At 39.6% G+C, this 27,132-nt stretch overlaps 2 pseudogenes; both read right to left on the bottom strand.

Moving 5' to 3' along the window:
• Nucleotides 1-7,790: 7,790 nt before the first annotated feature.
• On the bottom strand, nt 7,791-8,317 carry LOC118716131 (annotated as a pseudogene).
• Nucleotides 8,318-12,811: 4,494 nt separating this feature from the next.
• Nucleotides 12,812-13,845, bottom strand: LOC118716672 (annotated as a pseudogene).
• Between the last annotated feature and the right edge of the window lie 13,287 nt (nt 13,846-27,132).

Below are 27,132 nucleotides of genomic sequence, written 5' to 3' on the forward strand. Positions count from 1 at the left end.
GAGAAGTTAAATTGTGGAAGTACAGAATAGCAGTGATACCAGGACTGTAGTCCACTCTGTAGATGCACAGACCACTCTGCTAACAATGTTTGAGGAAAAACAGTGTCAAAATGTTAGGCATTCTTACAACCCACTTTTCTACTTACACATGCTTTTCTATAAAAATGGACTGTAAACTAAAATTTATATGAATGACAGTAAGGAATATTAAAACATCAAAGATGGCTTTATAGGGCACTATTAAGGGAATTACAGCAAAACATTCTCACTATCTTACCTGTTAATCATGTTTGATTTCCTCCTAGCCTAGGTCTGAATAATTTTTTTGTTCTCAATCTCTATACTTTTGCTGAAAGAACTTTTGAACCATATGTACAACTTTAGATGTGGTACTTTGAGTTTCAGGACTATGTGGCAGGACACTATACAGACTTCTGTGGCAGGGAAGCTCAGAAAAAAGACATTTCTATGAGGCCATAAACCTGTGAATGTCCTTGGAGAATAAAATACAACAATGTGCATGTATTTTTTACATAAGTATAAACTCAAGTAACCACCAAAAAAGGCATAGAACATTTCTAGCACTCCAGAAGGCTTTTATTCTATCTCTTCCGTGTCAAAAACCTCCAAAATATAATCATTATCCCAACTGCTATCATGGTTGATTAGTCTTGCCTGGTTTTGAATTTCATTTGAATAGAGACACAGTACATCCTATTATGTGTCTGACTTCTTTTGCTCAACATATTGCTGTGTGTATGAGTAGTTTGTCTTCATTGATGAGTAAATATTTTATGTACACCACATTTTATCTAGCCACATATTTATGTACACTATTATCTAGTCAATAGTCAATGGGCATCTGCAGTTTACCCCCCCCCATTGTTTAACTATCCTATATAATAAAAGGATAATATGCAAATAGACCAAATGGTGGGACAACCAGAACAACTGAACAACTGGTCACTATGACAATGTGCTGATCACCAGGGGGCATGTGCAGAACATGGAGAGTGTTGGCCATGGCAGAATGGTGGAGCAGGTGAGCAGGGGCGCCAGACCAAGGCAGGGTGCTGGTTGCTGTTATTGGGGTGAGCCTCTGGTGGTTACTAAAAATTCTTTGCTTCCATGTACCCTGGTCCTGCCCAGTGCTCGTATCTGCTGCTGGCACTGGAACTTCCACTAGCACTGGTGCTGGCCCTAATCACTCAGCACCGTCAGCAAGTAGGAGCAACTGCTGCTGGTCCTGATTGCCCCTGAGGGCATCTCCACCTCCCTCTGCTCCCAAGGGGCGATTGGGGCAGCAGCTGCCACTCGCACTAGCTGCTGGCACTGACCTCAATCGCTCTGCACTGTCAGCAGGTGCAAGTGGGGTCGGCTCCATTGCATGTGGGAGCAGCAGCACTAGGAGTGAGGCTGCTGGCAGACAGGGGACTGGGGCTGCAGTGGGAGGGGCTGCGTGGGTGCATGGAGGATGGGCCTACTACAGCCTCGTGGCCCACAGTTCCTTTCAAGGTGCACAAATTCTTGCACTGGGCCCCTAGTTATGAATAAATCAGCCTATTTGGCAGGTTTTAACCCTTATAACAAGGGCTCTATTTAAAGTGTCATCTTATATACACGTTTATTATGGGAAATGGTTCCTGTTCTCCATTCAGAATCCCCTGCTGTGTCTTCTCGTGCTCTCTGATCTGATGGAAAGAAAATGAGTTCAGCCGAAACCTATTTGGCTCAGGGTATAGAGTGTTGGTCTGCAGACTCAAGGATCCCAGGTTTGATTCCGGTCAAGAGTATGTACCTTGGTTGCGGGCACATCTCCAGTGGGAGGTGTGCAGGAGGCGGCTGATCAATGTTTCTGACTCTCTATCTCTCTCCCTTCCTCTCTGTAAAAAATCAATGAAATATATATATTAAAAAAAAGAAAAGAAAGAAAATGAGTTCACATATGTGACCTCACCATTAAATACGGGAAAGGAGAGATGTGTTTACTAAGGGCCTACTCTATGGGCTGTACTTTATCTGCCTATTTCATGAACTTGTACAAACAGCCCTATGAGTAGGTTTTTCTGCTTCACAACGGAGAAAGTGGAGGTGCTGAAAAATTAGGTGACTTGTCCAGAGTCTTACCGCTACACGAAGTGGTAAGAGAGAGCAGAGAAAGTCCAACATGTGGCCAACTTCCACCATGTGCCCCACACAAAGACCTCCAGAAGCCGAACGAATCCCAGCAGGGATGGGGGAATGGAGGGTGGAGGGTATGATGATGAGGTGGGCATTGCTGATGTCAATAAACTTCCAGATGAATCTATAAGGAACTTCAAGTGGAGACTTCTGCACTGTAATGTGCTGTCTTTTGGTCATTCTTTTCCTCTTTAGGTGTGTGACGCTTTCTTTCCTCTTCCATGACTCACTTTTTCCAGGCTTGCTGTTTTTCCTCAGATCTGCAGACCACGATGATGTTCAGTGAGAAGTGGATCCCTGAAGTTTGAAAAACTGTTCCCATTATCTCCCCATCTGCTTCTGACTTCCCTTCTCTGGCTCCCCTCTAGCCACATTAGTGAAGCTCCAACCCCAAGCTTCCCCATTGCCACCACAGGTACATCCGAGGGCCTGCTCTTGTCTTTGTTCTCAGTTCTTTTCTTAATGAGAGGGACTCAGGACAGAACCTAGTTTCCACCTCCCCCCACTTACCCTATAGGGTGGAGTAGGGGTCTGCCATACTTTTTAAATAAGTTGGAATTCTTCTTAGATTTTGTAGATGAGATGTCGGAAGCTCAGAAAGAAGAGATTTCTGTGAGGTCATAAAACTTGTAAATGTCAGAACCCACAGTCAAGTGCTGTGTCCAACCTGTGCTAAGCAATCTTTCCTATCCAGACCACGGCTTGGGTCATGGTGCCCCCTAAACTCATGTTCTTTACATTTTGAAGGTCAACAGTCACAAAAACTGCAGTTGGCACATATTCAAATGACTTATGCTCTAGGAATTTTCCTGGATCTAGGATGCTGGGGTGAGGGAAATAGTTTGATGGCAAAATCCCAGGTAGAGTGACCCAAGACACTGTTGGTTGCTGCCACAGATCTTGGGATGGCATGCAGGGCAGCAGAATAAGAAGAAATGGAGTGACTCCAAATGTAAGATTACCCATGTTTATCAGTAGTTTGTTCCTTTTTGTGCTCCAGGCTCAGGGGCTCATGCAGGGAAAGGCTCTGACAAGTGCCAGCTGCCCAGTTCTTGTCCAGTGGTCACTCAGGGGTTTCTCTTTAACAGCTCAGGTTCCTGGTTCCAAGGACCACATAGATTGACTTTCTTGTGGTTCAGAAATGAAAGAAGCAATCTCCTTGTCCACAAAAAGAAAGAGGCATTATTAGATGTACCAGAAAAGTTACAATATGGCTTGTAATCAGGGCAAATGATTTTCTGGCCAACATCCGGTTAAGAAAAATCTGTTTTTTAGATAGCTCATCCTACATCATACCAAACATATTAAAATGCACCCTCATGCTCCACTTCATATAATTTACATATATGTCAAGGTGGGTATTAGTAGACTAGTTAACACATTGTATTTTGTAGACATTTCACTAAACATTTATCATTTCAATTTTATCATTTTATTTTAGTATTTCAGACAATACATTATTTCTTCTAAGTCTCAAATAATTCCAAAAGCCTTTGAAAGGCTCAGTGACCATCAGGCAATGTGTCTGTGGGTTTATTGAATAATCTGGCTTTGTGGCATTTCTGGGTGACCATGCATCATCATTGTTGAGGAACCTTCTTCTCCTTGGTCTAAGTCTGACCATCCTTCTCATGCAGCCAGACAAGAGATCAGAGCTAAGTTCTCTGCTGGCTTGGAAAAATATGGATATAAGTTCCCCAATTAAGTGTCTCCAATGCAATTCTTTTCCATACCCTAATTTATAAATATAGCTGAACTGTATGTGTCATTTAGAGTGGCAGTTGTATCATATGCATTAGCTGGTCTGGAAAGTTCTAATTGCTGAGAAAGTAGGGCATCTCTACACTGAAGTGATGTTAAGCAGTGTGAAAGTTCGTCAAGTATAGGAGTACCTGTGGGCATAACCTTGCTAGAGGAAGAGCAGGGATAGAGAATCACCTGTAATTACTATTCTGACTTCTAACACCATAGATTAGCTTGTTCCTCCACCCTCTTCACTTATTTATGTATGGCCATTTAAAAAAATTGAAATATAATTTGATGTACAACATTATATTAGTTTCAGGTGTACAACATAATGATTCAATATTTGTATATATTGTCAAAATCTTATCCTCGAACTGCATGTGAATGGCATCATATAATTTGTGCATTTTGTTTCTGGTTTCCTCTGCTCAATGTAATGTCTTGTAAGATTACCCATGGTTTTGTGTTTATCAATAGTTTGTTCCTTTTTAATCTGGGTAGCTTTTTATTCTGTAAATATACAGACATTTGTTTATCCTTTTATTTGCTGATGGACATTTGGATTATTTCTAGTTTTGGCTATTATGAATACAACTATTATGAACATTTGCTACAAATCATTTCTGGATATATGTCTTCATTTCTCTTAGATAAATATTTGCAGTAGAATATCTGGATCATATGGTAAGTGTATACTTAACTTTACAAGAAACTGCTAAAGAGTTCTCTTAAGTGGTTATACCATATTGCACTCCCATCAGCAAGGTATGAGAATTTTGGTTGTCCTTGGTCTTCGACAACATTTGATTATTATAAGTTTAAATTTTTTTTTTTTAATTTTAGCCATTCTCCTGGTGGGAATTAAGTAGAATCACAATGCAGTTTTAACTTTCATTTTCCTCACGATGATTGATGTTAATCTCATATGTTAATGCATATCTCCTTTTATGATGGGTCCAAGTTTTTTGCCAAACAAATTAGGTTGTTTGTCTTGTTGTTATCATTATAAGTCATAGATATTGCAAATATTTTCTAATCATCGGTGGTTTGCTCTTTCATTTTATAAAATGTAATTTTAAAGAACATAATTTGAAATATCTTGATAAAATCCAATTTATCATTTCCCCTTTATGGTTAGTGTTTTGTTTAGTTTTCCTTATCCAGGATATTTTGCTTACTGCAAAGTGAAAGAAGATATTATCCCATGTTTTTCTAAACTTTATAGACTTTATTCTCAGGAAGAGTTTATGTCAGGTTGGTATTAAATTATCTTTAAATGTTTGATAGAACTTATCAATGAAGCCATCTAGACTTGGAGGTTTTGCTTGGGAAAGGTTTTAAATTATGAATTTAATTTTTAAAAGAGACATTAAATTATTTAGATTTTCCTTTTCATTTTGAGTTTGTCTTTATCACTTGTGACTTTCAAGGAATTTGTTCATAGGCTGTTGAATTTATCAGCATAAAGTTGTTCATACTATTCATTCATTATGCTTTTAATGTCTGGAGGACATGTACAGATATTCCTCTTTTATCATTTTTGATACTGACTTACTGGGTTTTTGCTTGAGTGTTAGCCCCTCTGCTTTATGCAATCTGTAGTGCATCCCCAGGAGAAAAGCTAATACAATAGGAATCCCACTCAGTGTGGTCCCTGCTTGTAAGGTAATTTATCTCCATTTTCTACCTGCTTTTGCTTACTGTTCAAAGCCTCCATGTTTCCTTCCTAAATTAATAATTTACAATTATTAATATAGGAGGGTCAGTCTGGGACAAGCTACTACTGGAATGCCACTACTGGAATCAGAATTCTATTATGTTGTTACATATTTCCTATGTGTCCTGCTGTTGCTTGCTCTTTCCTTGTCTTCTTTTGGAGCAGTTATTTTTTAGTGTTCAATTTTTGACCTTCTAATAGTTTGTTATTTACAGATTTTAAACTACTCTCTTGGTGCACATTATACATACATGCTTTACTTATTAATGTCCAGTTTATATTATATTAGGTTATTGTTTTTAAAACCATAACCTGGAAAATGCAAGAACCCCAGAACACTCCAATTCCATTTCCTCCCCCTTTTGCCTTGTGAGCTATAGTTTTAATGTATTTAATTCAACATGTATTTTAAATCTCACAAGACATCTTTGCTAGTAATTTAAATGGGCAATATTCATTTTGATTTACCCATCAGTACATGTCATTTCTTCCTGCATTTTGTGCTTCCACCTGGGATAATTTCCCTTTTCCTTTCATGTTTCCTGTTAGTGCAGAACTGCTCAGTATATGTGATTATGCTTTTCTCTTCACTGATTACTCACTCTGCTTGCAACACCCAGGGCTATTATGCAGCTGAGCCCTCATCGGTATCTCTAAGGAGGAGGGCCTCTCAATTTTTGGCCATTCTTATAGATTCTATTTTTGTCTTTCTATCCCCCTGAAAATGTTTCTATTATTTCTGTTTTTCTTTGCCCACCAGAGCATCACTACCAGTCTCTTTTGTGGCAAGAATTTCTCTCAAGAAGTTATTCTTACATGCCACCCAAATTACCCTGCTCATGCAATACTTGCCACAACAAGCTGATGTTAAAAGCCCAATGGAGAGAGTTGTTAATCTCACTGGGACTCAAGATAAGGAAAATGCTAAGAGAAATCTATAGAGGAGAAGTCAGGCTTTAAAGATGACTGCTAGGCATTAATTAAGTGGAGAAGAGGTAAAGATATTACAATCACATAGGAAAACACGGAGGTGTGGAGAAATGTTAAATGTGTGGGGAACACACATGGGTTGGGATTTGGGAGAGAGCATGGATGGTGAACCCTTAGCTGGCATGCTACAATCTCTCCCATTCCGCAATCCATGGCAAACATTGCTAATCCATCACAGAGCAACAATTCTCACTAGAATTGGTCTTTGAATCACTCCCAAATTAGCACTCTAGACAATTAAATAGCGGCAGCATAAGAGATGAAAACTTTTCATTATTCTGGGAATGGAAGAATGATGTCAGGATGAGCAATGAGGCTGGGGAGTCAGGCAGGACACAGACTGGGAAGATGCTTTTGATAATGGTGTCGGTGATTAAATCCCTCGAGGAAGCCAGAAGACTTTGAATGTGAAATACTTTAAGAAAAGTTTCAATGCTCGTGGAGCTGCCTCAGTGGGGCCTGGTCTATTCTCTGATCTTGTTAACAAGGCCCCAGGGAAACGCCATTTGAGAACTTTCTGGCTACACTGCTTTAGCACTAATGAGCCACTCAGGAAAGTTCTCTGTGGTTTAATTAAGTGACATCTCTAGTTAAAAGTTTGCCTTCTCCTAATTAGTGAGCGGTGATCAGGAATTAAGCATGGTCTCTGTGGATCAGTCTCTTAATTGGAACCATAGCCTTTGCCTGTCACAAATCCCAAGTACTGCAGAAACACATATCCTTTCTCAGACTAACACCCCTCCCCACACTTCACAATGAGAGGCTCAGGGTCATCATGGGTCTGGTCTGGAATTGAAGTACCAAGTTGGAGGGTGGGTCTTGAATGGTCATCTCTAGTGACTTCCTTTCTATTGAAGCCAGTGGATGAGTATAAGATGGGATTGGTGAAAGCTCTGAGGCAAAGTGTGTCTGGTGTGTTTAAGAAACACAAAACTGAATGAGCAGAAAGAGGCAGGACATGAGGCCAGAGGGCCAGTTCATGTGGAACCCTATAGTCCATTGCAGATTATGGCTTTAATGCTGAACCATCTTTATTAATATTTTCTTGTCAATACATTTATATCTTATTTTATAAAACCATTTCCCTATCTCAAAGTCTAAAATATAACTATCTTTGTTTTCTACAAAGTATTTTCTTTCTTTCTTTTTCTTTCCATTTTAAGTTTTTAATGAAAGTTGTATATAAGATTACTTTATTCCTGCATCTTCTCAATTGTTTCTTCCTTGTATTTTCCCTTCTCCTTTCCTACTTGGTGAGATTTGGCTTTACATTCAAGGATCTTTTTGCAGTCTTTGTTCAGCTTTAGTCTAGTGATAACCACCTTGCTGAGGGAATGCCCACATGAACAGTTGTACTATTAGCTTTCTCCTGTTGCACTCATTCAATGTAGTTGACATATTTCTTCTTGTAAACCTGGACTACTTTGCCAGTTTTCTGCCCTTTGTAATGTCCTCGAACAACCTGAACTTCATTATCCTTTCGGATGGGCATGGACCGAACACTGTACTTCTGTCTCAGCTCTTTGGAAAGAGGAGACGACATAATCTTCCTTCGAATATGGGAAGGTGCATTGAAATGCCTTTTACGGTTCTTGCTCCGGTCAGAAGTCACAAAGGGATTGAATTTCATTTTGACCACTGGTGCTCCTACGATGGCCATAAGAGGGAAGAGACCAGTATTTTATTTCTTAAAGTATAATTTATGTACAATAAGACTGGCCTATGTTTAATATCCATTCAATGACTTTTGACAAATGTATACTGTTATGCAACAATCACACTCAAGCTACAGACCATTCCATAACCCTGAAAATTTCTTTCCTGCCCCTTTGTAATCACTACCTTTTTCCAAAATAAGAAATAATTCTGATTTCCTGTTTCCTATTCCTGAATATCACATAAACAGAATCATATATTATTTTGTCTTTTTGTGTTATTTTGTTTGGCTTCTTTCACTTTGTATACTGCTTTTGAGAATCACCTAAGTTGTTGCACATATCAGTAGTTCATTCCTTTTAATTACTGAGTAATATTCCATGTATGGATATATCACAATTTGCTCATCCATTCATCAGTTGCTAGACCGCCTCCAGTTTTTTGGCTACTATAAATAAAGCTATCCCCATTGGGCCCTAGTTCTTCATGTAAACATATATTTTTATTTCTCTTGGATAAATACCTAGGAGTGAGATTGCTCTATGTATGGTTAAATGTTTTAAGAAACTGTCAAAGCATTTTAAACAACTGCCAAAATGGAAAGTGGTTATTCCATTTTGCAATTGGTAAGATTTCCAGACACTCCCCTCACTAGCACTTGGTATTTTAGTGGTGTGGAATGGTACCTCATTGTGGTTTTAATCTGAATTTCTCTAATGACTAGTGATGTTAAACATCTTTTCATATGCTTACTTGCCATCTGTATGACTTTTGTCTGTTCAGATCTTTTGCCCATTATTTAATTGGGCTGTTTGTCTTATTATTAATTTTGAGAGCTCTTTATCTTTTTGGATATTAGTCATTAGCAGATATGAATTTTTGCAACCATATTCTCCCAGTCTGTAGCTGTCTTGGATTTTCCAAATAGTATCTTTCAAATAGCAGAAGTTTTAAGTATTGATAAAGCTGAATTTATCATTTTTTCTATTATGGTTTGTGCTTTTTATTTCTTGTTAAAAAGAAATATTTGCCTAGTCCAAGATTACAAACACTTTCTCTATATTTTCTTCTAGAAGTTTCATAGTTTTAGCTCTTAAATGTAAGTCTATGATCCATTTTGAATTAATTTTTTAAAAATGAAGTGAGTTAAGGATTGAAGTCTTTCTTTTCTTTAAAATCATATTGATATTCAATTGTTCTAGCACCAATTGTTGAAAAAAAAAATCCCTATGTTCATAGCAGCACAATTTATAATAGCTAAGTTTTGGAAACAGCCTAAGTGCCCAACAGCAGATGAATAGAATAAAAACCTGTGGTACATCTACACAATGGAATACTACACTGCTATAAAAAGGAAGGAACTCCTATCATTTGCCACAGTATGGATGAACCTGGAGAGCATTATGCAAAGAGAAATAAGTCAGTCAGAGAAAGATAAATATCACATGATCTCACTCATTTGTGAAATATAATGAACAACATAATCTTATGAACAAAAACAGATCCAGAGATAGATAAGCATTGATCAGACCGTCAAACCTCAGAGGGAAGGTAGAGGAGGGTGGGGGTAAGGGGGAGAGATCAACCAAAGGACTTGTAAGTATGCATATAAGCCTAACCAATGGACACAGGCACTGGGGGGGGGGGGGCATGAGTGGGGCATTGCGGGGTAGGAGGGCAAAGAAGGGATAAGGACACATACATAATACCTTAATCAATAAAGAAAAAGAAGTTCGCTGATTTAAATGTTAATCTCATCCAAAAAAGACATTCACAGACACATCCAGAACAATTTTCAACCAAATATCTGGGCACTATGGCCCAGCCAAGCAGATACATGAAGTTAATTTCCACAGTCCCCCTCCTTGCAAATGTCTCTGTCTTCACCTTCAACTTCACTTTTACCAATATTCCAAACAAATAACATTAGATATAATTTTATATTTTATAATAAAAATATATCTTTATAAAAGAAACAATGTCTATGGTCAGAGAGCTGGGACCCTTTATGAAGAAGCAAAAATTAAAAATCACATTCTTACACTCCCCAGGGATAATCATTGTTTCTAAATTTTGATGGATTTCCTTCTCTGATTATTTATATTTAACTAAGTTTTTTTTCTGGAGAGTTTAAGAAAGCTTGAAATAAAGTACAAAATACAAGATAAAATAAACTGAAAATTATGTTGGACAAGAAATAAAAGAGAGAATAAACAGGATGGGGGCAGAGCACTGAGCCAGAAATGACTGTGAAAATGCAGACTATACTGGCCCTTGTTGTGGCTCCAAATCTGAGTTGGTCAGTCACTGAATTCACAGTGAACAACAACAACAAAAAAAACAAATGGGTGATTTAGGTGAAAAATTAATATGTGTGTCCTAAAAACAGACATATTGCCTGGGATTTCTTTTAACCAACTTTAATATAGGCTTTTGGCAATCTTTGGTGCATAAAAATTCACATAAACAACAATTTATAGACAAAAATACTGCTGCCTAGGTGCTCAGGTCTCCAGTGACCTGGGTTAATATAGGTGGGATTTCCAGGTTTGAGAAAGCATGGATGGGCTCTGCATGTCCTTTGGGCAATATCCCCTGAATAATGTTTTCCTTTAGTTAAACTTTATAAACACTATCAATAATTATTCTCTGTTTGGTGCTTCAACTACACCTGGTGTTTATTGTTAATTACACATAGATGAGTTTCATTTTGAGTTGGCAATCAACATATTGAGGGCAAGGTTTTGGGCCAGACAGATATTTCAAATCCCAACTCCATAATTACACTAACTGTGTGTTTGTAGCAAGCTATTGAATTTAACCATGTCTCAGAGTCCTCATATAAAATAAGAATAATATTAGCATCGATCTTGCAGGGTTCTGGTAGAAATTAAATGAAATAATAAACAAAATATTTAACTTATTAAGCATAAGTAAATACTTTTTAAGCAGATGGACTTAGCGAGACTTGTGCCTAGAAAAGAATGTCATTAGACATCGCTTCAAGATGAGCTGAGATAGCACTTTCCAAATATGCTCCAGGACCAAAGTAAAATCTTAACCTCAGATCACAGAGTCTGTAACTACCTCCCGGGTTCCAGTATGTTCCTCACAAGTGCTTCTCAAATGTTCACCTGTAGACCAGCAGTGTTCCATGATGAAAGCAGAGAAGAACTGCATATTTCATTGGCTACCATCCCTGTGCCTTCCTCTATCTTTATGTTTAAAGCATATTTCTTGTAAAAAGCATTTAATCCTTTACAAATAATCTGGCTGACAATCTCTTTTAAATTTCTGCTAAGGAGGCAGTTAGAATAATTACATTTAATATAATTACTGATAGTTTGAAGTTTAAAGCTACCATTCCACTTTGGTGTTTGTTTTCTATTTGTCCCATCTGATTTTTTGTCCTCTGTTCTTTCCAGCCTCTTTTTGGATAAGCTGATAATTTTTTAGTATTCTATTTTATTTCTTCTAGTGACTATTTAGCTATGCCTCTGTGATTATGGTTGCTCTAGAGACTATAATAGGCACTTTCACACACAGACACACATGTCATTTCAGAGACATTGAAACTGCTGAAAATTGAACAACTTGATCGCTGCTGTTTCTTAAAATATGTAAGGATATTTGGAACTCATATTTATTGAAAAAGAGAAATTTGGTCAAGAAAAATTAATGAAAAATATTAGTTTTCACTCTTCTTGGAAGGAATGAGTAGGAAAAGAGAGTGGGAGTGGGGAAAGAGGAATGGTGCAAAGACATTGGGCCATCCAGGCGGCCCTAATACGGTGGCCTTGACTGGTGGGTATATGTATACGATAGGAATATATATGTCCCAAAAATGAATATACATACTTCTAATAATTTAAAGGCACTTTTAAATGTATGTTTATTAAAATACATTTCCTTTTCAAAATTGAACTATCAGCTGTTAAAGTTTACTAGTATATATATTTTTGGGGACACCCTATATTGTATATTTATATAGTTATTATTATATATGATAAATGTAGGGTGGGGCAAAAATAGGTTTACAGTTGTTTGTATAAAATAATACAACAGTTAATATATAGTAATACAGGATAAATCTGTGTTTCCCATACTCACAACTATGAACCTACTTTTGCTTCACCCTGTACATAAGATCAGGTATAATAGTATGGTCTTGTCATCATATGATTTTCTGTGAAGACAGCTTAGGCATGCTAACCTCCAGTAGCTCAAGATACACACACCAAAAAACAGTAGAAATGAAGGCTTATAGGAGTCGTCCCAGGATTTCCCTAGGACCATGGTTGGCAAACTGCCGCTTGAGAGCCCCAATGCGGCTCTTTGGCCCCATGAGTGTAGCTATTCCACAAAATACCACAGCCTGGGCAAGTCTATTTTGAAGAAGTGGCATTAGAAAAAGTTTAAGTTTAAAAAATTTGGCTCTCAAAAGAAATTTCAATCATTGTACTGTTGATATTTGGCTCTGTTGACCAATGAGTTTGCCAACCACTGCTTTATGAGATGCTGCTATGATTTCCTCTTGCCCATCAGCTTCATCAGACCCTGTTTCATGCCTTTGTTTCTCAGGCTGTAGATAAATGGTTTAGCATGGAGGACAAAACTGTGTAGCTAACTGTTGCCACCTGGTCCTTGTCAGTGAAGCTGAACAAAGGTAGGAACTAAATGCATATAGTACTTCCATAAAAGAGTCACCATGGTGAGGTGGGAGTTCCATTTTGAAGAAAGCTTTATGCTTCTTAGCAGCTGAGGGGATCTTTATAACATCAATGAGAATCCTAGGTAAGAGATGATAATGCATAGAAAGAGGGTCACCAAGGTTATCAATCCTTCTATGTTAATTACAATTACATTGCCAAATGTGGAGGAGAAGGACAATTTTAGCAGACAACTGATATCATAGAGGAATCGGTAGGTAACACTGGAGTCCCAAAAGAGAAGACAATTTATTAGAACTAGTAAGAAGGAATGAAGGTAAGAGACGGAACAGGTAAAGGCCACCAGTAGGACACAACAGCAGTGGTTCATGGTGGTCATGTAGTGGAAGGGTCACAGATGGCCACCTAGTGGTAAATGGCCATGGCTGCCAGGAGGTTCATTCTGTGTGTGCAAAAGCCAAGAAAAATACATCTGGATCATACACTCAGCATAGGACCTTTACTTCGACAGACAGTTCATCAGCATCTTGGGAATGATGGTTGTGTAGCAAACGTCAATGAAGATAAGATGCTAAAGGAAAAATACATGGGTGTCTGGAGCTGATGGCCAGGATGATGAGCAAGTTCCCCACCACGATGATGGTGTACATGATGAAGAAAAGGGCAAATTGTAGCTTTTGGTCCTCCAGTCAGAGGAGAGTCCCAGGAGGATGAATATGGAGACACTGCTGGTTTGGTTGACTATCTCCATGATCCTGCATACACCAATGGATACAGAAAATCCCAGAATTTTCAATTCCACAAGTTTCAATTTATTGCTCTAGGATTCCTTTAAATGATACATGAGTCTATCTTCAATTCCATAATCCCCAAAAGGTTGAATAATAAAAAAGTTTAACCTGCATCAGATTGGAAATTCATCAGAGTGGATTTCCTTTCAAAAAAGAATACCAGCCGAAACCGGTTTGGCTCAGTGGTAGAGCGTCGGTCTGCGGACTGAAAGGTCCCAGGTTCGATTCCGGTCAAGGGCATGTACATTGGTTGTGGGCATATCCCTGGTAGGGGGTGTGCAAGAGGCAGCTGGTCGATGTTTCTCTCTCATCGACGTTTCTAGCTCTCTATCTCTCTCCCTTCCTCTCTGTAAAAAAAAAAAAAAAAGAATACCAGGTGGACCTCAGTGATGCATTTTTTTTCTAGTTCTCTATAAACACTTATTTAGATATTTCAGGTTGAGGTGCATCTCTCTACTACCCTTGTAATCAAACACTTACACAAAAAGAAACAGTTAAGTGGATCAGGTAAATAAGATGCCTGCTGACTTAGCACACGGTGTTTATGATCACCCTTTCAGCCACAATTTTCATTAACACCAGGCAAAAAACTATATTATAAATGAACATATTTCTAAAACACTCCCAGTAACTGGGGATTTATGCTCTCATGGTTATCCAATACCATTGTATTAAATAGTCACTGGGTACCTAATACTGAGAGTAAAAATATGAATGATTCTGTTCCTGATCTTGGCTTATAGATGCATCACTTCAATCTCTTCCTCTTTCTTCACATGACTGCCTTTCCTCTGTCTTCCTTCTGTGTCTGTCTTCATGTGGCATTCTCCTCTCCATGTATGTGTCCAAATTTCCCTTTTCTTTTAAGATTTACAGTTATTGGATTAGAAACCATTTAAATCCAGTATGGCCTCAGCTTAACTTGATTATTTGTATACAGACCCTATTGGCAAGTAAAGGGACATTCTAAGGTTCTGGTGAGTATGAATTTTAGGAAGACACTGCGTAAGCCAGCTCAAAGTCCCTCTTCATTTAGTACAGCGGTTCTCAACTTGTGGGTCTTGATCCACAAGTTGAGAACCGCTAGCAGGGTTTCCCAAGACCACTGGAAAACACAGATATTTACATTATGATTCATAACAATAGCAAAATTATAGTTATGAAGTAGCAATGAAAATAGTTTTATGGGTGGGGGTCACCACAACATGAGGAACTGTATTAAAGGGTCGCGGCATTAGAAAGGTTGAGAACCACAAATTTAGTACTTGTTGAGTCCCTACTCCTCTCCAACCTCCCCTCAGGCTTACTTGCCTCAGGGGCTTCACCCAGTTCCTCAAATGTGTCAGGCTCCTCCCTGCTCTGGCTTGTTGTTGGTCCTTGCCCTGTATGCTTTTCTACTCTATTGTCCTTTGGATCTCATTCAGCCCAGCCAATACTTTCCTGGATCAAGTCACCTTGTTTTATGCTGTCATAGAGCTTTTGCCTTCCTTCAGACCACAGTCTGTAATGAGTCATTTATTTATGTAATCAATATTGGTCTTGACATATTACGCAGCAATCCTGTTTCCTTTACCTCACCATTATATCCGCAGAGGTCAGTAGAGTCTCTGGCACATTGTGAGTGGCCAATAAATATTTGTGGAGAAAATGAACTCACACGCATTAAGCCTGGGGGAACCGCGAGATAAAAGTCAGAACTGGTTGGCAAGCGGAATGTGGTGACTCTTCAGTGAGTCCCCAAGTTGCCTGTATTATAGAACTCATGCCTGTGGTTCTGGATAGAGTGGATGACTAGCTTTTACTCTGGCCACATGTTTATCTGAACTACAGACACGGACCAGGCACTGCCCTTGATTTCTCATTTCTTCCCATTTCTCAACCTATGATGATATCCTGGAGATTTTACCCCTACAACCTCCCCAGCCTGCTGCTCTCTCTATCTCTGTCTTCATTAGCCTCATGAAGACCTTTATCATCTCCTCCTTCAAAACAACCTCCTTGCAGCCATTCCTGTCCCCTTTTAATGTGTTCTCTATACTATATAGACAGATCACTTATTCAAAAATGCAAGTTTGAAGAAGTCACTGTATTAGTTTGCTAGGTAACAAAGTACCACAAATTGAGGGACATAACAAAAATTTACCATCTCACAAGTCTGAAGGGTAGAAGTCCACAATTAAGCTATTGGTAGGGTTAGTTCTTTCTGAGGGCTGTGAGGAAAGAGTCTGATACATGCCTCCCTCCTTGGCCTGTAGACCACTTTGGTGGTCTGCTCCCAGCATCCCTTCACATCCTCTTCCAGTATTCATGTATGTTTCTGTGTCCAAATTTCCTTCTTTTATGTGAACACCAATCATTTCGGATTAGAATTCACCCTAATGACCTCATTTTAACTTGATTCCTGCCCCCGTGAAGATCCTATCTCCAAATGAGGTCACATTCTGAGATACTGGGAAAAAGGACTCCAATATATCTATTTTGGGGACACAATTAAACCCATAACAGTCACTTTCCTGCTGCATATGCCTCCCTTAACCTACAGACAAAAGGCCAGCTCCTTCCTGTGGCCCACTGAGCTTCCTCTGATGGCTTCTACTGGCCCAATGGCCTTATCTTGTCTGCCTCCCTCCCCTTTTGCTTTCCATGTTCTAGTTGTAAGACATCTCTTACTTCTTCTTGCCTTAGGGACTTAATATTGACTGAAATACCCATTCTTCTGTCAGCCCAGGTGACAAATCATTTAGGCTCAGAACAGCTCTCACATCCTTTCAGAAGTCTGACTGACATTCTTCCACCAATTCTGGATTAGGCAACTCTCTTGCACACGTAACATGGAACTGAATCTTAATACTTGACAATATTGTCTTCCCTATTAGGCTCTGAGCTGCCCAAGTATGAGGACTGTGTCTGGTTTTTGGTTACACCATCCGCCCTGGAACGGTGCCTGGAACAGAATAGTCCCTTGATAAATATTTGTAGGATGAAAGAATGCCTGGATGGTCACTTAGGATTCTAAGCAGATGTAAGGAAGAAACACAGTGGACCTTGAGCTGACGTCTAAAGAGCAACATTTCATTTAATTCACTGTGGGTAGAGCAGAGACCATCCTGGAATGGCAGGGCCCTTCCTTCATTCCCAGAAGGTGACTCTGGTTTCTTATTGCTCGAATTTGAAAATGACTCAGAGAAACTTTGAGCTGAAGATACTTTTAGACACCATGTAGTTTAACCCCTTCATTTTAAAGAAGAGTAACTTGAGGACCGGTGGAAGGAAGGACCTTAATTATCATGACATTTCATTATTTGAACTAAGACTGGAATCCAGGCCTCTTGGCTTCTCCCTAAAGAGGGAACATGTTTTGGCTGCTATAGAGGTGTCACTGCATGGAGACAAAGAGCATGGCCCACTTTCTCGGTATGGGTCCTGTCCTTACCAGGTAAGTGGTCTAGGGCAAGTTAGTTAACCCTCTGTGACAGTTTCTCCATCCATCAAGTGGGGACAATGGGAGTACCCATCTCATAGGGTTATCAGGAGGACTCAATGAATTAAAGTATGTAGAAGCACAATGCCTGGCAAGTGGTCACCTCCCAAAGTTAGCTATCTGTATTGTCAGACAGAGAAAAATATTTGAGTAAAGTAAGTAGCCAGTCATGGTAAAACCTTGGAATCTGCCCAGTCTGCACTTAGGTTAACCAAACATGAGAGAACCAGAGGCTGAGTCATAGTAATCACCCATTCCTTTTTGTACACACAGATAGCCCTCGATTTTGTTTGGTGAATTCTGACAATAACACATGGATATCCCTTTCCTGATTCATTGATATCTTATCAAAACACTCAAAATTAATTTTGACAATTAGTTTGATTCATGAACACTTTTGGAACTCACTGTTCTCAGATGGCAGGCCTGAGGAAGGTATACCAGGCAGGTGTGGACTGTGAAGGTGGAGTTATTTAGTCCCGGTTGCTTCCGACATCCAGATGTTTTCTCTCCACTGCAGTCTTTCCAGATGCAGAAGCCTTTTCCACACCATATCTGCAAATTTATTCAGAATCCACACTTCAGCTAAAGGCTCCAGCCTCCTTACATCCTCCCCTCCCCCACCTCAAACAAGGAAGGTAGCACTATGGACGACAGGGATAACAAGTCCCCAATACTTTCAAATTCCTTTCTAACTCCCTACTTCTGGCCCCCAGCCCCACACTGACTCATCATTTCAGAAGACAGAGTTATCCAGAGTCACTGAGCTCAGGACTTACATGTCCCAAGACCTCTCCAATCCTGTAATGGCTTAATCTCTGTTCACCAGGCCTCCTTGGATTTCCTTGCGCTCTGAGGGAAAAGGGTATTCTCTCTCCATGCTGTCCCCCCAGGGAACTCTGCTTTTTGCCTTCTCCAGGTTTAGAAAGCAAAGCATAGCAAAGGGAATGGAGAATGTGAGGTCCTTCCTACTTGGTGTTGAGAATATTCCCAGAGTCTCCTCTGAATGGTGGTCACATCTAATATGTGTGACTCAGCTTTCCTATTAGTAGGTGATTAAGGGTTGAGAAACAATGGTGAGTATTTTGGAAGAGGGGGTGTCAATAGAGGTGACTTGTTATTATTTTTTGATATAGGTGGGATAGGTTAACATGGGGAGACAACACTTTTTAGGGAACGAAAAGGTATGGTTTGGTGTGTGTCTATATGTGTGTGCCTTCATCCAGGGACAGTGATGAAGGCAAATTGGATTGTGCATTGTTGTATGAGATAGCATCAGGTTATCTGGGTTCAAGGGATGTTGATATCAGGGTTCCTTAGTGTAGGATTTTCAGTATGGAGTGAGAATAATGCTTTATATGGTTTATCCCTTGGGGAAGCTCTTAGAAATGTACCAAGCTCAAAAGTGGCCTAGCAGCTCCTCCTAGCTACTGGCTTCTGTTAGTGGAAGTGAAGTCATCTATTCTCCAGGGATCTTGGATCAAGAAGAAGAATGCAGGCCTTACTAATTCAATGCTGAGAAGGGTCCTCAGGAATTTCTGTACATATCAAAGGAGAGGGGGAATGCTCAGGAGAGAGACTAGACTTTCCATTAATCTAGATTTTAGATTCTTGAACCTTATCCTCTGGATTCTCCAGATTCACAAAGAAACAACTAGTCAAATGTTTTGCTGGGTGAGTTTTTTCACTTCACTTTCCTTTCCTTTCATGCTTGCTCTCTCCTTTCTTCTCTTATTTTTTCTGCTTTATTCTCTTCTAAAAATAATGGGGTTGTTTAGAAAGATAGATACAATGAACAACATCAAATAAAAAAAATAGTTGACAGACAAGAAGAAAAAAAAAAAAAAGAGAAGGTATTAGGAAGATGATAATGGTGTGAGGCAAGCACACAAAATTAGTTAGGAAGTTCTGATAACTTGATTAGCAGCTCATTTAACTCTGAGCTCCCTAATAGCCAAAGGGAAAAGGTGAGAAGATCTTTGATATAGTTTTCAGTATCCAAGAGATAAGAGTAAATCTCTCATTTAGGAGACACACTACCAAATCTGGCTCTGTGATTGGGGAAAAATATCTCTTGTGGGTTTTCATGAAGAGATTACTGTGCAATATAAAGAAAAGCCTTGTCCGCAAGATCCTTACAAGAAACAGAGCAAATTTTCCTAAAGGTCCTCGGTGGAAGGAGGTATCCTGCCAAGATCCAATTTAGTTCAAGTGACCCTAATAGAGTCCATAATAGATGCAGGTATTCAGCTCTGTTGGCCTGGCTCACCTCAATGTTAATCTTTACTTAGATCAAGAATTGCACCAGACCTGGGGTCCCTTTGTCTTTTATGTCCTGATGATCATGCAGCCCTCTCAAGGATGTATTTCTAGCTCCTATATTTCTGTATAGCTGACTTTTGTTAATTACTAGTTACCCAATAGGTAATCTTGACAAACAGGCACACACTCTGGTTCACTAAATAGAATGATCCTAATATATCTTAGGTCAGGTATATTCTTTGAATTACTGTTAAGAGATGTGGAACCAAGAGTCAAATTCTCAGGCTTTCCGGAGAATGAAGAAATGATTACAGTTCATCTGTTAATTCTTTTCATTCAATTTACCTCTGACAGTTGTCAATATTTCTTTGCCATATATTCCTAAGACATTTAAAAAAATAATTATTTTGGCAGTTACCCAATAGGAGAGGGAGTTGGGGGGATGGGTGAAAAAGGAGAAGGGATTACGAAGTATAAGTTGGCAAGTACAGAATAATCATGGGGATATATAGTTAAGAATCTTATATAATAAAAGAATAATATGCAAACTGACCATACCTCTACCACACCCAACAGCCACACCCATCAGCCAATCAGAGCAAGTATGCAAATTAACCCAAACCAAGACAGCTACAGCCACAGAGAGGTTTAGGTTTCCCAGGCAATGGAGGAAGCCAAAGTTTCCACCTGCCCTCGCCAGCTTAAGCCTTCACTCAAGGCTACAAAGTTTTGATTATAGAAAGTAAACAAATCCAGACAGAAATGGAGGCAGCCAAGGAGCAAGCAGAAGGCTTGGCTCTGCTCCAGGATACAAAGTTTTAATTGTAGAAGGTAAATAAATTCCAGATACCAGGGCCTCTGCTTGGGTCACCAGGGGCCATGGCTGGACAGTAAACCACCACAGGCCTCTCATCCAGGACGCCCCACGCCCTAAGGGAGCCCCCACCCTTCAGGGCAAACCAGCTGGCCCCCAGTCATGTTCTAGGCCTCTATCCTATCTAATAAAAGAGTAATATGCAGATTGACCAAGATCAAGATAGTTGCCCCCATGTGGTCAAAGATCCTGCCCCCATGTAAACATAAGATGGTCACCAGCAGGGGAGGGCAGTTGGGAGAGACCAGGCCTGCAAGAGAGGGCAATTGTGGGTGATCAAGCCAGCAGGGGAGGGCTGTTGGGAGGCACCAGGCCTGCAAGGGAGGACAGTTGGCGATGATCAACTCTGCAGGGAAGGGCAGTTAGGGGTGACCAGGCTGGCAGGGGAGCAGTTAGACATCAATCAGGCTGGCATGGGAATGGTTAAGGAATGATCAGGCTGGCAGGCAGAAGCGGTTAGGGGCAATCAGGAAGGCAGGCAGGCGAGCAGTTGGGAGCCAGCAGTCGTGGACTGTGAGAGGGATGCCCGACTGCCCGTTTAGGCCCGATCGGTGAGGGTGCAGGTTGGGCTGAGGAATTTCGTGCACCAGGTCTCTAGTATTATAATTATGTATGGTGTCAGGTGGGCATTAGATTTATTGGAGTGATCACATTATAAGTCACATAAATTACTGTTACATACATAAAACTAATATAATATTGTATGTCAACTGTAAGTGAAAAAATAAAAAAATAAAATTAGAAAAAGAAATAATGCAAAAAAGTCTTGATATAGTAATATATATAATATTTGATACACAAAAGTAGACATTTAAAGAATCTGCAACATTAAGACATCCATCATCCAATTAGTAGTTAGAATACTTCCCAATAATCACATTGAACCATGACTATATTCCCTCATATTTCTGATACATCTTTTTCAGTTTATTTCCCTCCCTCTTCTTTCCCACTATCATTTGCATTTTATAGGCTTTAAAAAAGGCATTCAGTTATATATATTACTTTTCTAAAGTTAAATTTACTTTTCTCTCTTGCCAGTAGGCCTCCTGAGTAGTACATCAATTGTAAGTTCTAGTTTGATTTCCCAAAATATCTTTTAAGTCTGGCAACCATTTTATACCCTTGTTCCATTTTCATAACTCAGTGTAAAAATTTCTTACTATTCCACATAGTTGTGGCAGATAGATTAAATAATGTGTAACATGTCCACATTAGTTATAACCTTGACAATTTCCTAACCTTTCCTGTAAAAATATCATTTTCTCAACAGCCACACATTTCCCACAACTGGTGTAATTATTAAAGGTCATTGCTCAGTAAACTCTAGGTTCTATCTGGTCTGGGAGCATACACTACTCCACCCACCAAGGAATAAGTTTTAGGTGGGTGGATTTAGATATTATTGTGGTACACTGCCTATTTGTATCCCATGAGGATGATTTATGGTTGATCCTTAATCTGTTCAGTCTCTACCAGTTGTATCACAGAAAGTAAAAATTCCTTTCTACTTTTTTGGCACTATGGCTCTAAGAGAATACCAGTAAATATCATGCTTAGCAGTAACATCTTGACATAGTTTAGGCTTGTCATAATGTTCCCTCAAATGAACTTTTTCTTATCTGATCCTAACTGGCCACCACTGTTTAAATACATTAGATCCTATTGCTATCAACCTGGCAATTTTTCCTTCTTGGGTGAGGGTGTGTGTTCTCTCTCAGACTCAACAACAATCAAGATGTTGAGTCAGTTTAGTAAATGCATGGTCTATTCAAATACAGCTTCATCCTATTTCTGGGTTAAATGCTGTTTTGCCAGTTTCCTGGAAGAGGACTCCCTCTAGTGGCCATTTAGAATATAATGGTAATTCTCTAGGAAAGAACTTTCTTCATTCAAACTCCCAACAACCCTTAGTCCCTTTTAATTCTCTAGGCCAAAGTTATGTGACCACAAGTATTGTTGCCATGCGTATTTATGACATGAGCTTAATTCAAGTAACCTACATGCACAAAAAAGTATTGTATTCTTCAAGAGATTGCCAGGTGAGCATATTCACTTGGTAGGTGCAGCTCTGTTCAAGTACTATCCCAAAGACTTCCCGTAACCATTTGCTGAGGGGGTGGGGGGGAAGAGGGGGAAGTTCTAAAGTGACAACCATGTTACTCTACCATGATGACCTGCCTAGATGCTATTAGATTAGGATATCATTTTAGTCACATTTTATTGTTATACTTATCATGCTGATTCTCTGTATCGCTAAGAGGATTCCATTCATTGAACCTTACTGGATATACTAAGACTGTCAGCTAACAACTGCTACATTATGTTTCTCTAAATCAGGACAACACCTTGATTAAGCAAGTCTTTGGGTATGAGGGAGCCCCCTTGCTGTTGTCTGCTCAGTATGTTGGAATCTAAAATTCGCTCTTTTGACTACACCAGATATGGGTTTGAATGGAAAACTACACCAACAGGCATTCAGGGAATCATAGTGATGTCCAAGAGGCAATATTGGCACAACCACGTTTGCCTGGCATTAATCTATATTGCGCATCAATGCAGAATACTCCCCAGAGTCTTTGCTCATCATGTCAAGGTCATCCACTTCTTTTAACAAATAATAATTCAAATACAGTGAGATGATTTAAATATTAAGTGTATGGCTTTATACTGATGATTTATTTATCTGTTTCCCATTGAACACTTGGGCTGTTTTAGTTTGGCTTATCCTATCTACTAAAAGAGTAACATGCAAATTAACCATCATTCCATTACAACCACAAGCCATGCCCACCAGCTAATCAGGAGAAGTATGCAAATTAACTCAACCAAGAGTGAGCAGAGTGAGCAGGGTGAGCTTGGGTTTCCCAGGCAATGGAGGAAGCCAAGCTTTCCACATACCCTGGTGGGCCCAGGCCTCCACTCAAGGCTACGAAGTTTCAATTACAGAAGATAAATAAATCCCAACAAAAATGGCGGCAGCCACAGAGCTAGAGAGAGCAGGAGGCTTGAATTGCCCCTGGTAATGGAAGAAGCCAAGCTTTCCACACACCCTGGCGGGCCCAGGCCTCCACTCAAGGCTACAAAGTTTCAATTATAAAAGATAAATAAATCCCAGATACCAGGGCCTCCATTTGGGTCACTGGGGGGAGGGGGGCGGCGTGGCTGGTCTGCAAACCACCATAGGCCCCTTGCTCAGACCACCCCACACCCCAAGGGAACCCCCACCCTGATCCAGGACACCCTTCAGGGCAATCCAGCCAGCCCCTACCTGTGTACCAGGCCTCTATCCTATAGAATAAAAGAATAATATGCAAATTGACTGTCAGTCCAACACACAAGATGGCTGCCCCCATGTGGTCAAAGATCCTGCCCCCATGTGGACACAGATTGCTGCCACAAGATGGCCAGCAGGGGAGCGCAGTTGGGAGGGACCAAGCCTGCAAGGGAGGGTAGTTGTGGGTGATCAAGCCTGCAGGGGAGGGCAATTAGGGGTGACCAGGTCAGCAGAGGAGGGTAGTTGGGGGCAACTGGGTCTGCAGGGAAGGGCACTTGGGGGGAATCAGGACTGCAGGGGAGAGCAGTTTGGGGGGACCAGGTTTGTAGGGGAGGGCAGTCAGGGGCAAACAGGCTGCAGGGAAGCAGTTAGGCATTAATCAGGCTGGCAAGGGAGTGGTTAGGGGTGATCAGGCTGGCAGGCAGAAGTGGATAGGGACAATCAGGAAGGCAGGCATGTAAGCAGTTGGGAACCAGCAGCCCTGAATTGTGAGAAGGATGTTTGACTTCCAGTTTAGGCCTGATCCTGCATGGACCTAAATGGGAAGTCAGACATCCCTTGAGGGGTCCCAGATTGGAGAGAATGCAGGCTGGGCCGAGGGACACCCCCCCACCCACCGTGCAGGAATTTCATGTACCTGGCCTCTAGTTGTGAATAAAGCTGCTACAATTTTTTGAAACACTTTAAAAAAATAAGTAAGGTAGTTGCACATTTCATTTTATTGGGAATTGCCAAAATGTTATCCAAAGTTATTCTACAATTTTACATTTCCACCACCAATATACAAGACTTTGAGTTATTCCAAAACCTACCAAAATTTTGTATTGCCTTAAACTGTAGCCATGTTATTGAGTGTTCAGTAGTATGACATTGTGGCTTTAATTTGCCTCTTTCTGATCAGTAATGATGTCAAGTCCCTGTTCACACTTGATCTTGACCATTTGAGTTTCTTCTTTTATAAAATGCCTGTTTATGTTTTTTGCCCACTTTAAAAAAATTGAGTTGTATGCTTTTGCTTATTGATTTGTATGAGCTCTATATGTATATTCTGAGTATATCTTTTAGCAGATATATGCACTGTGAATATTTTTATCTTTCCCCTTTCTTAAGGGGTCTTTTGATTAGCAAAAGTTTTAAATTTTTATAAAAGGCAATTGAATAACTTTTCTTTGGTGGTTAGTCTTTTTTTTTAATTGGCCTATCTATAGGGCAGGGAAAACTTCTAATTACTGAACATCTCTTTTTATTGTCCTATGAATGACTTTCCTACCCCCTAAAGCTCCAAGGTACCTTACCTCATCCTCAGCTCCAATTATTTTATATGCCTCATTTTCCCTTTCTATCACTGAACCTCTCAGGTATATAAGCTCTCTGACTCTCTCATGTATGTGGAGTTCCCATACATACCTATGTAATTTAATTTGGCTATTTTCTCTTGCTGATTTAATGTCTAGGAAGAACCTATTAATAGAAGAGTAAAGCTGCTCTCTCTACCACAGTAGTAAGAGCTCATCTTAAAAAAAAAAAATAACTTTGTGAATGTGGTTAGTCCTTTTTGTTTTGACTGAGAAATCTTCAGTCATCTATTTTCTTCAAAAAATTTTATATTTTTAGCCATCACGCTTAGGTCTCTGAGCCACTTTGAGTTAATTTTTGTGTATGGTGTGGAGAAAGGTCAAGGATTGCTTTTCATGTGTATGCTCAGTTGCTCCAGTATAATGTATTGAAAGGGCCTTCCTTTCCCCATTAAACTGCATTGACACTTTTGCCCCAAATCAAGTAATCATATAAACAAGGATTTATTTCTAGATGCTCTATTTTGTCACATTATTCTTATACAAATGCCACACTGCCTTAATTACTTCAACTTTGTAGTTAAGTCTTAAAATTTGCTAAGGTGTGTGCTCCAAATTTGTCATTTTTCTTTTTCAAGATCATGTTGGCTGTTCCAGGTCATTTTCATTTCCATTGAGATTTTAGAATTAGCTTGTCAGGTTCCAAAAACAAAGATCAGGCTCCTGTGCCCAAGCCTGGTATAAAGCCTGGACAGAATTAGAGTCAGCCCTCCCAACGCCTATGCAGCAGCAGCATGGCCACGTTTGGTGTGGTATTTCTATAGACTGTGGTTATGGCAGAGAGCACAGAGGAACACAGAGTGATCTCTTGTTTCTCACTGACAACATCTGTGAGAAATGTGCAGCAGGGCAACAGAGATGCCATTTTGGTAATTAGAATGCCAAATCACATCAAACTACCATTCAAGATAAGGATGTTTGTCAGATAAACAAGAACCTAAACAGTCTCTCTTCAGCTGGTATCTTACGAAAAACCATTGCATTGGTCATCTAATTTATTCATAGTTTTAAATTCCATGAGCTATGAATATTTATTTAAACAAATTCAGACATTACAAATCTGTATAGAGTGGAAATTCTCTCCTCTCTGCCCCGCTTCTGCACTTCAATTCTTTCTCTAGTGACTATATACACATATATATTATATATTTAAAACATATTAGATTCATATTTATATACTTTGTTCATATCTCAATGTATCTACTTAGTATCTTTTCAAGAAAATAATAGAGATTTTTTTGAACTTGCTGTATATCATTACATTCTATGGAATTAATCGTAATTATTTTTTCTAATCTTTATTGATATCATAGTAGGTTGTGGCCAATTTTTTACCTACTATAAACTAGGATTTTATATATACACTAGAGGCCCAGTGAATGAAATTTGTGCACTCAGGGGAGGGGAGGCCCTCAGCCCTATCTGTGTCCTTTCACAGTCCGGGAGCCTTCAGGGGCTGCAGGGAGTGGGCCTAAGCCATCAGCTGGACACTTCTGAGCTGCCTCGGAGGCGGGAGAGGTTCCCGCCACTGCAGATTCGCTCGCCAGCCATGAGCCCAGTTCACAGCTTCTGGCTGAGCAGCGCCCCCCTCTGGGAGCACAGTGACCACCATCATGCATTGAGCATCTGTCTCCCTGGTGGTCAGTGTGCTTCATAGTGACTGGTCCTTTGCTGTTTGGTTGATTTGTATATTAGCTTTTTATTATAAAAGATACATATATATTCAATATACATTTGTGATAATATTTCAATATGTTAGATTTCTAAGGGTGGGAGTTTCTGGAATAAAATATTAAATCACATGCTTTTAAACTTTAGTTTTAGGATAGATGGAGTGAAAATGGTTCTAATCTCCCCACTGTGAAATGGATAATGTTATCACTCTTGGTTCTTGTTATTCCTGGTCATTAGCATTTTTTAATTGTATGATAAAATATGAGAGGAAATTTAAAAGAAATAAAGCCATAGCAATATGATAAAGTAAGGACAGAAAAAAATGATGGTGAAAGATAAGTTTTTTGAAAAAGTACAATAAGGCATTATAAAAATCCTCAAAATGTTAAAATTATCTAAAATGTAACCTTTTACCTTCTCCTCTTCCCTCTCTCTATTCTTTCTCTCTTCAAGTATTT

Source organism: Pipistrellus kuhlii, unplaced genomic scaffold (genome assembly GCF_014108245.1).
Source record: "Pipistrellus kuhlii isolate mPipKuh1 unplaced genomic scaffold, mPipKuh1.p scaffold_m20_p_12, whole genome shotgun sequence".
Lineage (NCBI taxonomy): Eukaryota > Metazoa > Chordata > Mammalia > Chiroptera > Vespertilionidae > Pipistrellus > Pipistrellus kuhlii.